The 17737-nt window shown below is 27.7% G+C and overlaps 2 protein-coding genes across 3 annotated transcripts in view; both read right to left on the minus strand.

Moving 5' to 3' along the window:
• Positions 1–5509, minus strand: part of LOC129908341 (uncharacterized) — a 60053-nt gene extending 54544 nt beyond the window's left edge. For both annotated transcript variants that reach the window (XR_008771263.1, XM_055984771.1), the window contains exon 1: positions 4970–5509. The gene's annotated coding sequence lies outside the window, so the exon portion shown is untranslated. The remainder of the gene's footprint in view (positions 1–4969) is intronic.
• LOC129908337 (neurobeachin) overlaps positions 1–17737 on the minus strand; it is a 646575-nt gene that overhangs the window by 289759 nt on the left and 339079 nt on the right. The gene's annotated exons all lie outside the window — the stretch shown is intronic.

A 17737-nucleotide genomic window follows, 5' to 3' on the forward strand; every position in this document is an offset into this window, starting at 1 on the left:
GATCTCCTGAAAAATGATTAAAAAGGACAATCTTATTAAGTGGATTTTTTTAATTTTCGCTTTTCGAAACTCCGTATTCGAACACATTTTGCGGAAACATTGATGTTTCAAAATACGGACGGATTCACAATCCACCAAAATTTTCCGGTTTTAAATCAACAATTTTGATCAAACAAAAATGTGAATAATTTATGTATTTATTAGTTATTTCTTTAAAAAAAAAAATATTAAATTATAGATAAGTAGTATCTAACAGAGGAAAGCAAACATCAACAAAAACAATTCCCATTAGTCATTATAACTTCATTGAAAAACTTGCAACTAGATGATGAATAAAAACAAACCTAGAATAGTCACACAACTTTTTTATATATCTTCCTGCATCTAGCAGGGAAAGCCCCTTGGTTTTTTCTTGGCCTCTTTTTTTTAATAGAAATCATAAACAAGTGATTTTAAAAAACAATAGTTTAAAGAAAGAAACAAATCCCGGCTTTATGTCAATATAGCAATAGCACTCAGCGATATTACAGGTTGTTTGAAAAGTGTCAATTTTCAAATTTTAAGACTAACGTGAGACTAGCCTTACCAACCACATTCTTGTAAAATGTATATTTCTTTTAATAACTGTACAAAATTTGTGTAGATAAGTGGTTCACGCAAAAAACGGGACGATATGGATGATGTCCTTCTTTTTTTAATTAGAGATGGTTACCTTAGCATTAAGCAACGATACTCTTGGCAATGTAATGACTTTAAAATTTGAGTTTTTCGCCTCTTTTTAAGAGGATTTAATATGGGGACGTTATTTGGTGTGAAAAATATAACTTCATTGGATATAGAACATTTAAGCACAAATTTTGCATAATTATAAAGCCAGTTTTTGTCCTACTGCATACAAAGACGTATATAGGACAAATAAGCATCAAATTAATCGAACAAATTTGGTCTATAGGACAATTTTTTTTTTATCTTGAAAACTAAAAGAGATAGGACGATTCTGTTTGCAGCAATCGAAAGGGCGTGATCGAAAATATAAGATGGCATCCATAACTCATTTTCGGCAAAAATGGTCTGTAGGACAAATAAGAACTCACGTCACGTATATAATATTATACCAATTTTAGAGAATTACCTCAAATTTTATTCAAAAAATACTTACGATCTTATGAAAAAAAAAATCAAGTGTTAGTTTTTAATAGTTTCTATATTTTGATGAAGAAAGTTTGACTTTTATTTTTTATTAAAATAGTCAAATTTTAGAAAATTTTACATTTAATTTTTTCTAAAATTTGGAATGTAGATAAATAATTTCTGCAAAATTTGAAATAGTTTTTTTTTTCCGAAAAATGTTTAGGTATAACGATTTCTAACGATTTTGATTTTTTTTTCTAAAAATGCGCCTTAATAGGTAAATGAAATTGCTCAAATTCATTCAAGATTTTGTTAGGCAGGGCGGCCACTGCAGAAACGCTTAACTCATCAAGGTAAAGAAAATTTCAAATTTGAAGTGAAAGGGGGCTGTTAGTAATTACGAAAACCACAGTCCACAGGTCTTCCCTTCTGCATTAGGCACTGTTGGCGTGGTAAAACGAATAGTGCATCTCATAGAGCTTAAAGACGATATTGGTGTCAAATTAATGGTAATGCCATCTTCTTCTCAAATTCAGACGTTTTCCGGGTTAGAAACGATGAAAGTTTCATAAAGTCTTGTTTTTTGGTGTTAAATGAGTTAAACATTATTACTTAATCAAATAAAAATAAGACTCATTAGCAACGACCCAAAGTATATGCAAAACTACAGGAAAAAGTCTCATATATTACGCTGCGCCCGCCCCTTTGAACTTATGGAGTTAAAAGGCAAATTTAATCTCAAATTAAAGCTAATAAAGTCTTCTTTTGAAAACCAGAGGTCTTTCAAGTCAGAAATTGGAACTTAGGTCATGCAGTCTGTTTGAAAGGTAAGAGCGATTTTCATTTCTAAGGTTCCCACAGGCTTGAGGGTGAAATTCCAAGCTTCGATCCGACAGACCTCTTACTTTTGAAAGAAGATGATATAACCTTTATTGTGACATCACTGAGTCATTAATTCCTATATTTATAAGATTTGCATAACACCTTTTGTCTAATTTTTCCTTGTATTTTAATCATTTTAGAAATACTGTGTATGGATTAAAAAAAAATTCGTTGAAGAACAAATTAATTTTTTTCTGATATCTACGTACATTTAACAAATCTTATTTATATAAAAAGTTAAAAATTAAAGCAATTTGAAATTTAAGAACAAGTTCGTGAGATCGAATCGTGCATAATGATAGTCCAAAATCATTTTCCTAGGGGCCCCGCAAATTTTCTCTCGCATACGCCTCATGGTCTAGCGCCGCCCTATCTCTCAAATCCTACAGAATAGTTGGTTAAGCGAATGTAAGATTAATTGAAAGTTGGTAAGTTGACGAAAAATAAATATCAAAATGTTTTTTCTCTGTAGGAAAATGACATTGTTAGTCAGATTTAATACTATGATAAAGAATTTTGAATCCTATGAGTACCTAGAAGCAATAGAAATTATGATGTTGGATTTTCGTCTCCAGTTGTGTTATTAATCGAATGAAATAAATAAATAAAATAAAATATGATAGATTAAATATTTAAACGGTTATTTTATTATAACTCAGTCTTTTAATACAACTTAATTTTAAAATTATGGCAACGCGTTTCGGAATTAACATTCCATCTTCGGGCTTCCAAACTGATTTAATTGCTCTATAAATAGTACCTACATAATGAATATAATTATTTTCGGAGTTTGGAATACATTTGATTAGAAAAATAGTCCACATATTTTTGTAATTTTTTTGTTCAAAATGTATAGTTTTTTTTTTTTTCTTTATTCATTTTCAATTAGCTCAAAATCTAAATCTATGTAGGTTTATAGTGGAAGTGTGTGGAGATTGTTTTTATCGAAATATGGAATGGCAAAAAAAGATTGATTTTGAGTCCGAATCATTGGAGAAATGTTGAGAAATTTGTATAAAATATTTGCACTTTTTCTGTTCAACTTTGTTTTTGTTGAAACCTTAGAGCTAAAAAAAATGTTTTATAACTTTACAAAAAATGATAGAATTTTTGTTTTTCAAAAAAAAAAAACTTTAAATATTTAATACAACATATGCAAGTTCTTGCAACACAGTCTTAATTTTATTTTTATAATTAATTTTAATTTAATTTTTTTTTTATAAAGGAGATTTTGAAGAATATTATGCAAACAAAATAAAAATCTCTATAAGTGTCATTATAGTTTTTTTAAGTGATGGTAGCTATAAATATCTGAATGTCATATTTTATAGACAAGACCTTCTGCATGAAACAAGTTTAAGATAATATTTTAGGTAAAATTAATGATTCTTTATCATTTTAATAAAAATATTGAACTAATTTCAATGTGTTTTACAAAAAAAAAAAACGAACATATAAAAAAAGTACGTATACGCCACAGTGACCAACAAATACATAAAAAGCCAGTAGGTATAAGCTATATAGAAAAATTCTAATTTGAAGGTTGTACTAATCACTCACTAATGCCCCAGTTCAACAAAATATTTAATTCCCTCATTAGAATATAATAATGATTAACATTTCCTCTCCCACAGTTTCGAAATAAATTTAACAAATACTGAAAACGACGAAACATTTCTGTGTTTATATTTTTAACTTCAATGACATTTAATTTCAACTAAAAATAACAATAACAAAACTGCTTAAAAAAGCTGAGCATTGAAAAATATTTTTAATGTTTTAATTTTGATTATTATTATCAAAAATTTTCAATTAATTTCAATTACAAAAATCTAAGCTATTGCATTTGTTGGCTTGTTTCGCCAAGCACTGTTTACACAAAACAAAATATTTTTTTTTTGTTATTCTGTTTTTATTTTTGAACACTAGAGTCCTATTTATAGGCCGATATTTTCCGTCTTTCTAATTTTCAATTTATCAAAATTATATAAAATAAAAGAAAATACAAATATTTCTAAGAATTAATTCTTGACGGTCATACATTCCTTCATAAACATAAATTCTCTACAAAAATCACTTGTTTGGTGAATTGAATTTTTTTAAATGAGTCTAAAATACATTATCTCCTTTGTTAGAAATATTTAAATTTAAAAGCTTTAAAACAAAATTTATATAATTATTAACATTTTTTTATTTATTTATCCTTTTCAATCCTTCCAAGCACCTGAAATAAAACAGTTTCGATTAAGGTGAAGTTTTGTAACCTTTCTTTTCGTTTGTAGGCTTTTATAATATTTTTTTTTTTGCTCTATATTTTTAAAGTCCAAAACTGTAACTATTTAATATTTAAGTTTTAAAATTTATTTCAAAATAAGACTTCTTTAATGAGAGTGAATTTAATTTATAATCCTTCTATCCCATTAAATTTTCCAAAATCTATTTTAACCCCCTCCAAAGATGCTATTAAAAAAAAAAGTTGCATAAACAAAACATCAGTGATATGAAAAAGACAGACATTATGGTGAACTGGTGGTTTGTGAATATATTTTTTTTTTTATTATTTGTGATTATAATGCAACGAAATGCGTTTCAGCTCGGGCGCCAATTTATTTTTTTGTGTGATTCACATTAGAATTTTTTTTCGTATTTTTTTTTTTTTTTTTGTGATTTCAGTGTGAAATTTGTGAATACAGAGTGAAAGTGAAAAATACATTAAATGGAAACTATTCAAATGCATGAAAAAAAAAAAAATGAAAACAAAAAATTCTTATATAGAATAATATTTTCTTTAAATTCTTTTCATAGTATTTTTTTTATTTTTGAAGCATCACTATTATCAGCTTTAGCAGAATCTTGAAGGCAGTTATATTCGCAGTGATTTGTGAAAAATAAGTAAAAGTACAAAATACAGAATTCATGTGGAAGTAAAAAAAAAAAAAAAACATAGCACACACACCTTGAATCCTAGAAATGTTTGCCTCTTACATCGATTTTCAAGAGGAGATAATAATGATGACGATGATGATGAATAAAAAAGATATATTTTTTTTGTGATTTTTTTTGTTTGCACTGTTATCCTTTTTTATATATATATTTTTTTTTTTTTTAATTTTATTGAACACAATCACTGCACTTTTTCAAATTCACTAAATATTTGATTTGATTTAAATCAAAATTAAATTAATTTCCAATAAATTATTATTGACAAAAACATCCTTTCTGACGATATACACACACAACACGCTTATGGATGATGACGACGTTCGGATATTTTTTTTTTTTTTTTTTTGTTATTTCACCTCTCATACACTTTTCAAATCTTCACCCAAGATTGATATCATTTGCCATTTTATTTTTTTTTTTTTTAAATCAAAAAAATAATACACATCACATCGAATATCATTTAACCGCCATTCCGATGTTTTGTTAAAAACCCGCTGGAAAAAATTATAAACCGAAAAAAAGGATAATAAAAAATCCTTAATTTTTTTCCTTCGTTTTTTGCAAAACACCACAATACCGAAAAAAAATATTTAAAAAAAAAACTTTATTTTTTCAGGGTAAAATTTTCCAAAGGATATATTTTCTATTATTTTTACGCAAACAACCACGACCGTATGACGCCCGTATACAAGTTGAACTGAATGATGAAAATCAAGGGTTTATCCCTTAAAGTTAACCGAAAAAAGCTACGAGCATCTGGAATGTTGACTCTCTAAAAAAAAAAAACTAGGATGTGTCCTCCTGGTGTGTGTCTGACGACATAACAGATTAAAAAAAAAAAAATTGTAAAAGAGAAAAATCAGAGAAATATTCTACTACATTTTGATGCTGTGGTGAGATTCCATGTCCATATCCTTGGAATAAGCGAAAAATTATTCTATTTTTGTTATCATCATTTAAAGTACAATAGGATGCCTAGGTTCATTTTGTTCAAAAAAAAAAAAAAAACAACACTGAGTCCTTTTTTTAAGAGAAAGGATTCAATTCTCTTCATCCATCCTGATTTCAAATTTGAGAGAATGATGCTGGGATCTACGCAAAATCTGATGAAAATTCACCACGCAATGCTTCTACCATGCTCTATCTACACAGCATCAACAATAACATGTGGCGCCATCTAACGTGATTTTCCGGTAGCTTCTTATCAGTTGAATAGTTGATGAGAAAAAATAGCAGGCAATAAAAAAAAAAAAAATTTTAGCGGAACCAAACAGAAAAATAAGGTAGATATTGTCTTTCCAGGACATGCGCTTTAGTATAAATTATTGGAAGAAGCTAGTATATCCTTGTTGTTGTATTTTATAGTGCCCTGTATTTTAACCTCACAACAAACAGTAAAAATACTTATATCAAAAAGATTGCGACATAATGATTATTTTTGACAACAAAAAGTTGGGTTACTTACAATTTTTTGTGTGTGTTTCAAAAGGACCTCCTCACATTTCTTAAACACACGAGAAATAAAAGGGATCAGAGTGTTGATTTTTTTTCTTCCTTGTTTTGTTTGCTATTTAGTTACTTTCTTTTTCTTCTACGATTCATTTTTTAAGGATATACATAAATAAAAGAAAAAAAAAAAAAAAGGTTCCACAAAAGGGATTTCCTAAAAGATTACTTTCTGACCTAAGTTGTTTATGTAAGTTTCATGCAAATTGTCACACAAATACAACAAAAGAAAGTAAGAATGAAAGAAAGAAAATACAAACAGGAGGCTTTATCAAGATTGGGGATTAATAAATATATACGGGCGGCGACAGAAGTGGCAGTGGATGATAGTTATATCCTTTTTTTTGTTCGTTCGGCATTTGTTTGCTAAGAGAAGGGGGTGATAAGGGGGAGTATGTGTGGGTGATGTTTGTCGAAAGATAGAATTTTCTAACAAATTGTTAAAGCGATATACATATGCATTAGAGGGTTTTAATGGTTAAGCATTAAAGTAAAGGCCTAAATCCGCCCTTCAGTTGGCACTTCAGTAAGTCGCTAATGAACTACAGAAGCCTTAACCAAGTTCAGTGTGCGGTTCTGTGTCAGAGTGAGAGTGTGGAGTACTTCACGTGGTTTTTGGGGGAAATATATGGGGCGCGCAAAAATAAGACAACATGTTTTTGTGGTTGAGTGTATGTTGAGAGGCGAGGGGGGTAAAAGAATTTTTTTTTTTTGTTAGATTGTTTGTTTGCAAGGCAGAAGGATATTTTGCCCCCCCTTCTCATTCATTCTTGGTTAGTGGGTATATTTCGCAGTAGCAGCGAAAGGAAGTTTAACAAGGAGTGTGTTGTTAATAAGTGGATACATATAGAAAAACATATACGAAATACAAAACAGAGTAAAACTCTGTGATTTGAGTAAAAATTTTGAACAGAAAATAGATGTTGAAAGTAAATTACATGCAATTCAACTCTCATTATTTGGCTGAGATGTTTTTCAACTTTTACACACACAACAAACATACATAGACTTTGGTGTGTGATGTGGCGTTAAAATTGTATATAGTTTGGGGAAATGTTTTTTGTGTTGTTTTGCTTTTGTTTTGTTGCTGTCGATTTTTTTTTTGTTTTCTTATAATTTACATAATTTTAAGGATATGGCATATAAATGACATAATTTGAATACAAATTGTATACCCAGAAGGAATATTATTTAGGAAATTGTTGAATTTCTCAGAAGGATTTTTTTTTTTTTGTTAAGATAGAGGTAGATTGGTACATGTAGAGAGAGATGTCACTTTGAATTTGAAATGGAGTTTAATTAAATCATTTATTTGTCATGCAGACTGTTTTGAAGGTTAAAAAAAAAATCTAATTAAGAAAAGTTTTGTAAATAAAATATGTACATATTTCCAAATCTTTAATGAAAATATAGGAATGCAGGTAATATGTATGAGAAGGTAAGAATGGGATTATTGAATTCATACCCAAGAGTTTATTTCATTGTTTATACATAATTTTGAAACGTATGTTCAGATATACAAGTTTTATGTATGTGGTAGTTCTAGGAGAATAAGGATTTTCCTTTATCGAACTCATCAGATTTTGACAAAATGAACAAAAAAGAAGTTTATAGGTTGTTCAAAAGCTTTTGTAAATAAGACAGAAAAAGGACATTTTTTAAAATTCTTAACAGTGTATCAAAATTGTTTAGACTTTGGGAGGATGAAATACATAATTGGAAAGGATTTTTTGTGCAGATAAATATAAACAAAACATATTTTATAGAGATTTATTTCTACATAAAATGAAATACCTACACAGAGAAAAATATGACCCGCTAAAAACTAACAGATTGCCATATTGTTTTACCGTCCATACATTTCATAAGGAAATCTTATTAAAATCAACGATTAATAAGGTTTTTTTAAGGAGATTTCTTATTATTTTTATAGAGAAAATCTTATTAAAATTTGACTGAAAAGTTGATTTTTTTTTGCAACTTAGCACTAGAACAAAAATCGCGATCAATATTTTCATGGCAGGTTGGTTCAGGTGGTAAGGTGGGCGACTAATGATTTGAAGTCCCCAGTTCGATTCCCAGCCTGGTCATCGTTTTTTTTATTTTTTTGCAGATTTTAAAACAATAAGGAAAACCCGATTGTTTTAATAAGGTTTCCTTCTTGGATGAAAACCATAGAGAAATCTTATTGTTTTTGTTCTATTTTATGTGGTCTATTTTTCTCTGTGTACTTGTTTACGGTTTTTTAGGTTCTACAAAATTAGCTCCTGGAAATCTGCTTATTCCAACAAGAAAAATATTTTTAAGAGGACCTTTTTAATAATTAATTTGCTCTTCTTTTGAAATAACAGTGTTTTATATAAATCATTTTACGGAATCTTTTGATTCTTTATTCTTTTAAAAAATACAATTTTTATACCAAATTTCTAAAGGGCATAAAGTTTCATACAGAAGTAAAAAGAACACTATTTTTTACATACGTTACAACAGTATCTGTAAATGGTAATTGCTTATAGAATTTCAAAATTATTTAACAACTTATAATAAGTTGTTTAAATACTGTTAAAGAAACTTAACCGAAGAAAGCTAAGGGAAGTTTGATCTTCAAAAAGACTTGGTTAACAGCTTCTGTAAATATTGTAACGAGTTTTTCGGTAAGACCTCAAAGTCTTTTGGTAACGAAGCTTAAAAGAAATTACCAAGTTTTGTGTTTGTTTTTGGTTTTGACATTGAAAAATTTGGATTGGACATTTTTTGGTTTATTCATTGAATAATATAGCTCGGATATTTTTTGGTTATGTAATTTTTTTTACTGTCCAAGTTATCATTTTAAATTTTTTTTTGTCACAAAAGACGAATATATCGTTATTATGGCGACCAGGTTGAACTAAAACACAAACTCTTTTATTTAAAATAAAATTTATTGTGCCATCAATAATGTAATAATAGATTTATTTGTCAGAATTTGGAAGAATTATTATTTTTCGATATATTTTTTTTTTTACAGGTAGATCTTTTCATTTATTCTAGTCTTTCCGAGAATTAGATTGCAGTTTGAGTAATGATATACATTTTTGAGTATTCACCCGTTCTTATTTCCTTATAAATCAGCTTCCCACAATTATTTTGAGAAAAAAAAAATAAGAGAAATTCTCAATCAATTAAAAATTAAATTTTTGACCGAAAACAATTTTGCCCAACTGCATTTGCAAAGCTTTAAAATTTCTGGTCCCAAAAAAAAAAAATATACTTTTTTTATTGAAAAAAAAATTGCTAGTCAAAATATTGCTTCGAAAATAGCAAAAAGAGTTTTTTTGTGGTTTTCTAACGGGATTATTTTGAACCACAAATTAGAGGATGAAAATAACTAAGAATGCTTTAATAAATAAAATTATTTAAATTTAAATAATTTTTCATTGAAGTACCCTTTAATTAATTTTTTTGCTAATGAATTTTTAATTTAATGTATTTTTTATTGATAAATGTTAATTTTTTTTAGAGTAACAATATTTGATTATTCAAACAATTACATATATCTTCACTCATAGGTAAGGTATGTATGTATATGGTTCAAAATTAAGGCTTATTAAGCCACTTAATACTGCATGTGTATATCAATACCTTTCCTCATTAACCCTTTAAAAGGCAAGTGATGAATGCAAACTGTTCAAATATTGAAGGCTTTTGTATGCATTTTTTCAGTTTTAATGAAATTCATAGAATTGAAAAAAAAAATATTACACTCTATAAATTTATAGTATATCAACTAAATAAAGTTCTGTATTTTAAAACAAAAATGTAAACAACAAAAAATATTTGCGAAAAAAAACTGATTAAATTAACTTTTATGAATTATTATTAAAACAGATCCTTCATTAATTATGTTTTTTTTTTTTTAATGTATCAATAAATCATTAAATTTTTAAATATTTTAATTTTTTTTTTGTGATTTTAACAGCGTGATTATTTCCATGAAATTTAATATACAAAGTTTTTTTTAATTATGTCATTCTTCCAATCAACAATAAAAACAGAATTAATTATATTTTTTTATGAGCTTACAGTGTGTTAAATTCTTCACATAACCGAATCCTCTATTAAGCACAAAAAAATATAATTTGTAAACTTATGTGTGAAATGACCAAAAACCTCCACATATCCATATCCATACTACAGGGATAGTTCTTTTTTTGTATCTATTGGTAAACCTTTCAATTAGATCTGCAAAGTGCAGCACAAAAAATTCCAATCATAATAAATATTAATTTCCCATATAATAAAGTGGAGTATGGAGACCTTGATACTAGTGATGGAAACTATCGAATAAAAACTATCAATATATCAAAATATTCATTCATTCGATAGTTTTAATCATTCATTCATTCATTTATTTAGTTACTTTTTTCATTCGAATAGTTTTTTCATTCGATAGTTTTTTCATTCGAATAGTTTTTTTATAGGATAGTTTTTTCATTCGAATAGTTTTTTTTTATTCGATAGTTTTAAGCCGAATGAATAAATGAATGAATGGATGAATGAACTATTCGATAGTTCAAATCATTCGATAGTTCCCATCACTACTTGATACTTAACTGTGAACACTATTTAAGGTTTAAAAAAAAAAGGAAACAAATTGACTAATTTAAATGACAGTGACAACTTTTTGGGTAAAAATAAAACAAACTAACTTAAAAAAAAAAAAAAAAGACACTGGGTCAAGGTGTATATTGTGTGTATGTATTTATCTGTTGTATCTTTATGTGTTATGGTTTTGGTTCTGCAGTACGAAATACACATCCTTGAAGTTCAACCACCAGTAAAATTTCGGTCAGTATTATATTTCCTATACATTAAGGTCAGTCTTAATTAACCCAATGGAATAATGAAAATAAACCTTCCGCAACGGTATTTATATTGTTTTTGTTTTCCTTTTTATTATATTATACTACTTATAGAAGTTGGTTTTTGTTATAGTTTGGGTTTGTTGGTTTTGGTTAGTTTTAGGATATAACAAAACAAGAGGAAATGAATATATTTGTATGTGTGGCCTATTTTGAGGGTTTTCTGCTAAAGTTATGGTTATTGGCCAACACATTTCCGGTATTTTAGTGATGCAGATTAATTATACTTACGGTTATTGAAGTAAAAGATTCTTTAGTTTAACTTGGACTTACCTGTAATGAGAAAAAAGAAAAAAGGAAATTAGTAAGGAAGTTGTTATTATTTTGTAAAAGAATTTTTTTTTAGTGTATGTATAAGTTTTTATCAAAAGCATTTATGCAAAATTTTGCATAAGCAGTGAAATCAGAAGTTGTGCAAAAAAAGATTAACTCGACTGAATAATCGCTCCAAAATTGATATTTTTCACTTAACAAAAAAAATTACTCATACACCATAGTGACCGCAAAAGAAAAAAATCCTTAAACCCTATTTAACCGGACTAAAAGGATATTTCATAAATTTATTTATCATAATCTTGAAAATTTAACTTTATAATTCTTAGAAAATTTCATATTCTAGGCTCTTCATTACCTGAGGAATTTTATAATTAATTATTTCCCCTCAAGTTAGTTTTTTTTTTTTTTTCATAAATCCTCTTGGAAAAGAGTTCCTTTTCTTTTGTGTGTATATAGAGAAGAAAGTTAAGTATAAATGTTCAGTATTCCATTTGAACTTTGTTTCTTTTGATTAAGAAGACACAAGAAGCTAGAGCTGCTGCAGGAAGTAATAGCACACACTTTTACCACTTTTTCTCTTGTCTTTTATATTCTTACATTGAGAGTACAGTAGATTGTTTTCGTTGAAAAATAAGAACAAATAGAAATTTGTTCCAAAACAATTAACCTTTAATATGAATATAAAAAAATAAATGAATTTAGAAAAAATAAACAAATTCTTGTATAAAAATAGTGCTTACAGGTAAAATTGGCATTAGCGCGGATTTTTCTTTTTTTCCAACAAAAAAAAAAAAACACCCTTTCACCTTAAATATTTGTATAGACTGCCTAAATTCTTGGCTTCTGTTAAAAATGAAACATTTGTACCAATTTTCGTTGGTGTAAAATTTTTGTCCCAGTTTTTGTATTACGAATTTCATAATTAAGTAGACTTTTAAGATTATTAGCTCTTACACAAAACTTTTTCACCAAGTATAAAAAATTAATTAAATTTATGTCAGCTGTTACGTTAGGTAACTTTCTCACACATAGCTCAAACCATAAAAAAAACACCCTTTCACAAAAAAAATTTATAGATAATACCTAAATAAATTTACAATTTTTACAAATTATTTTTTTTATATACCTAATCTCAAAAATAGTGAGAAAAATGCAAAAATACGGTTTTTTGTGATTTTATTTTTATCTTTTACAAAAATAGTTTGAAATTAAAAAAAAAACTTTGTTGAAACTTCCTTTTTATGTTTTTAACATATTTTTTATGTTGCTAACATATTTTTAATTTCTGTTTAGCAAAATATTAATTTTTGTATTTTTAATTTGAATAAAAAAGGCTATTTTTCAATCCATATAAAAAATATATGATTTTTCAAAACTTGAGGATGCCGTGTTTTAGTTTGAAACCTTTTATTTAAGGCTATGCAGAAAAGAACTACACTTTTACTATACATAACTTTTTTGAAAGTAGGCTATTTTTTCAAATTAAATTCTTCAAAAATACAAAAAATTAATATTTTTCATAGCAAAAATCAAAAATTGAATAAAACTTGTAGATCTTTTTATTATCTACAACTTTTTTATATAATATTTTTGTTTTTTATAGGAGGTCGATTTTTTCCAGAAATAGTAAAAACACATTTTTTCAACCACCCACCCTTACCCTTTCCTTTTTTTTTTGCTGGGCTATTATTTTTTCCTTCTTCATATATATCCACCCATATGCTGCTAATTTTTTTTAATTATCGGCACATTAGTATTTTTTTTTTTTTTTTTGTTATTAGTTTTTTGTCAAATTTTCAATGCAAATAACCCAATGTGGGTGTGTGCCATTGATGTAGTCACATTGCATTTTACCACCCAGAGTCATCTGCTCATCTGATTAAATCTTTAAGTGAAATTTTATGTCAATGCTCCCATTCACTTTAATCTCGATTTAATTAGAATTGTAAAAGGACACAAAATGGCCAAGTATCTTTTTTACCTTTTCTCTATACAAATTACATACATACATTTATACACATCTTTTAGTTCTATAGAAGCAACAGTAACAACAAGAAGGATGACAGTTACTATTCCTGCTTTCAATTTACTATTTCTATTTCACCCCCTTTTCATATATTGCCTTTATAAATCACATTGTGAATGTGTGTACCTGCGAGCGTGTCTATAATTTTCTTATCCCTCCTTTCTATTTCTCTCTCTTTCTCTTAGTCTTTATCTAATGGCATTACAATTAAGACAGCCCAAGGATGCACAATAAACTTTACGCTGCTGCTGGACGACCTCTTCAGGTTTTCATTTGATGCTTTTTGCAGGGATATAGAAATTGATACAGGGCCGTAGATTGAAATTATTTTGGGAAGGGGAATAATATTCTATAAATGTAAAATAGACTGTTTTATTTGTACACTACTTTTGAATTTAGTGCGGGCAGCTATCTAAGTGCTGCCAAATAGTTCTAATAAATTTAAAAAGTCGAGTTAAGTTTTTCAAAATCTTTTTTTTTGTCGAAACCTCCTTGAATCTACTCTCCTGCATTCACATTTTTAATACTACTACATCACCTTGGTATTTGATATTATAAACATCCCATTGATGAAGGTGAAAGAGCAAAATAATAAACACCCTTATGAACTCTATGAATTCTGTTATTCCGTGTGTAGGTACCAGTTGAATACGCTTCAATGGAAAGTTTATTGACGTGAATTGAAAGAATTAGTTTATACGTCAAGGTTCAATATTCTAAAGCTTACAGTGTAGAGAGAAGCTTGGGATAAACTTAAAATTTGTGTGGGATTAAAGTTTTTTTTTTCGTTTTTATTTTTCTTTTCTTTGGAAGAAGTAATTTTTGTTGGTTTATTGTGTTGCGACAGAGTTTTTGGATGTTGTCCTTTCTTATATATTTATCCAAATGAAACTCCGCTTATTTAATCAATTTTCAAATAAAAAAGAAAAAAAGAAGAAAGAAAGAATTGTTACAAAACAGCTTCAAGGTATACGAGTATAATACAATTTGTGTGTTGTTGTAGTTGTTGTTGCTATATTAAGCATCGTTGAATTTTGATTAAAAATTGATTAAAAAAAAAAAACTGTTTTATATTTTTGTTTGAGAATTTATTTTGTTCGTCTTTCTACCAAACAGAGACCCCTATTTACAGAAATAGCACAGTAAGATTTGTGAACTTTTTCAAAAAATAAAAATTAAATCACTTTGAAAAGGATAAGATGACATTTTATTGTATAACTCTAGGTAGGTACTATCTATTTGGATGATTGAGTTGTTAAGGAAATGGGGTTGGTGGTACTTGAAGCTAAATCAGTCTCAATTTAATTTGTTAAGACAAAAGGATCTTTTGATAAATAAAGGATGGAAGTAAAATTCTATGATTGATAGAAAAGGAATAGTAAATAATTAATTGAATTTATTAAACCAGTTTTTTTTTTCTTCTTTCATTTTATTCAATTAAATTATTCTTTTATCATCTAAATACTGTTTGTAGCGACTTATTAATGTATGGTTTATTATAATTTTTTAAATTTGGTTTTCGTCAACGTTAATTTAATGTTGAAAAAACTAATATAAATAGAAGCAACGTAAGAAAATTTTAAATTTTTGTCACACTTAAGCTTTTTTTTGCATTTTATCACCCTAATTTAAAACAGTCAGATAGCACGTTAGTATAGCAATCGCCTTCTGACCCAAGAGTTGTAGCAAAGATCATATAACTAGTTATATGATCTTTGGTTGTAGGATCCCCATTGACTGCCTATATTTTCTTTTTACTTGCGATATAGGTATTAGTTGAGGTAACATTTGTCCATGACATTACGATGGTAGACAATGCCAAATAACTTCAAAAAGTGGGTCCCGGAAGTCCGTCTGTCTGTCAGTCTGTCTGTCTGTCTGTATAAGGAGCTACAGCCTAAACGGATGGACCGATTAATGTCAAACTTGGTATGTAGCGTTATTTGGCTACTCTCCAGAGGGGTTTTTGGAATTAATTTTTTTGGACCAAAAATAACGGTACTTGTCATATACCGATTTTAGTAAAATTGAACTATCTTGAAAACGGCTTTAACGATTTTGTTTAAAAAATTCAAATGTTAGTTTTAAGCTAAGGTCTATCTTTTAATGAAAATCATTATTAACGGTACCTGCCATAGAACCGATTTTTCAAATCCGATTATCTCCGAAACTACTTATTCGATTTCAACGAAACTTTTTGTGAAGAAGCATTTATATAATTTAAATATAAGCCAAAAATAAAATTTTGAAAAAAATAATTTTTGGATTTTTAAAAAAAAATTTGAAAAATCAAATTTTCGAAAACGGTACATTGAAATTTTTTGAAATTTTGTTTTTAGATGTTGATTAGTGATTTCTACAGAATGGCATACCAATTTAATTTTTAAACTTTTTTTCCAAAAAATTATTTATAAAAAATTTGTTTTTTAAAAAACGGCTCTAACGATTTTGAAAATTTTTTTTCTAAAAATGCATCTTAATATATCAATCAAAACTGCATACTTACTTTGGAGGGCAATTTGATTTCAGATTTTATTTTATTTTTTTTTTTTAAACGATATTCATTTTTTTTTCCAAATTTCTATATAAAAAGTCTTAAAAATTTAAGCAACTTCAACTCTAAGAGCAAGTTCGTGCGACCCAGTCGTGCATTTTATTTTTAATTTCTTCATGAACTTGGAACAATCAGTTTCGAGCAATTTTAAATATTGGTCAAAACAAATTTCATTTCTAAAAAAAAGTACTGTTCAATTTTGTATGAATACTAAATTTTCCTTCAGAACTTTATGAATACCGCAAGTAATAGACCATGAATAAACAGTTTTTTGTTTTTTTTTTTGTGTAGGAAGTCATTGGTAATATCTTTTTCTGTTGGTCCATTTAATATTAGATAAAATATTATCTCGCACCTAATTTTTGTATCCCTGCTTGGTCAGTTAATATAAATTATTCTTCATAAATGTTTCAACTCAACTTAAGTACCGATCAAAATAAACGACGTATCATTATGACTCGTAAAATAATTTCCCTCTTCATTGTGAAAAACAATCCACCATCGCAGCAGAGGGCTATCATCAACACCACCAATCTACCATACAAACAAAACGACGATGACGATACCACCTGTCTTCATTAAGAAAACCTTCCAATTATCATTAACAGCTAATCACTTAATTGTTAATTACTTTCTCTCAATCTTACACTCTCTTTCATTTTCTCTCGTCCTTTCTAAATATTATTTTCCTTTTATGAGATTATTATGAAGGACCAAAAAACAGGGGATCATCATCAGGTATTCATGGTAGCAAGCGTGTGCATTACCGAAAAACCCTTAATATCCTTCTTTTTTTTTATATCTGTATATATTCCACCCTGAATATAAAGACCTTCAACAAGGACGAACGAAGTAAGTTAGCTCAAAATGAAGTAATCAAAATTATACAAATTCAAATAAACTAACTTTATAGTTTCGACCCTTAACACAGAGAGCATAATAATGATTAGGACCACTACCACACAATAAAATGATTAAAAAATTATATTTTGACAATCTATTTTAGAACGTGAATGAACAAACAAACAAAAACACAAACTTTGAATCTAAATTATTATTTTTGTTGAAAGAATTATGCAAAAAAAATCCTTGTCATAGGACAAAATTATTCCAAAAATCCTTTCTATCTTAAACAAGGATACCTTCTATAGAATCCCTACAAACATAATAAAATTTTACTTTTACTTAAGTCTATATATGATGGACTACAATGCTAATTTAGTAAATTGGGTTAAGGACCATGGTCAAGCTGAGAGGAATATAAAAATACACTTCACATACATATACCGTCCAATCTCCATGGACCACCATTCACATATTCATGTAGGTATGTATGTTTGAATACGGTCAACATTTAAGTTATGCCCAAAATATTTGGCCTACTCTCTTAAGCCTCTGTGCTGAAAATCCTTGTAGGAAACCACAAAAATCTGCAAATCACAGTCGGAGTTTATTTGTCCTTTGGGTAAGTGTGTGTTGTGTTTTGTTTTGTTATATGTGGTTATATTCATTTTTGGT

The sequence above is a fragment of the Episyrphus balteatus genome, chromosome 2 (genome assembly GCF_945859705.1).
Source record: "Episyrphus balteatus chromosome 2, idEpiBalt1.1, whole genome shotgun sequence".
Lineage (NCBI taxonomy): Eukaryota > Metazoa > Arthropoda > Insecta > Diptera > Syrphidae > Episyrphus > Episyrphus balteatus.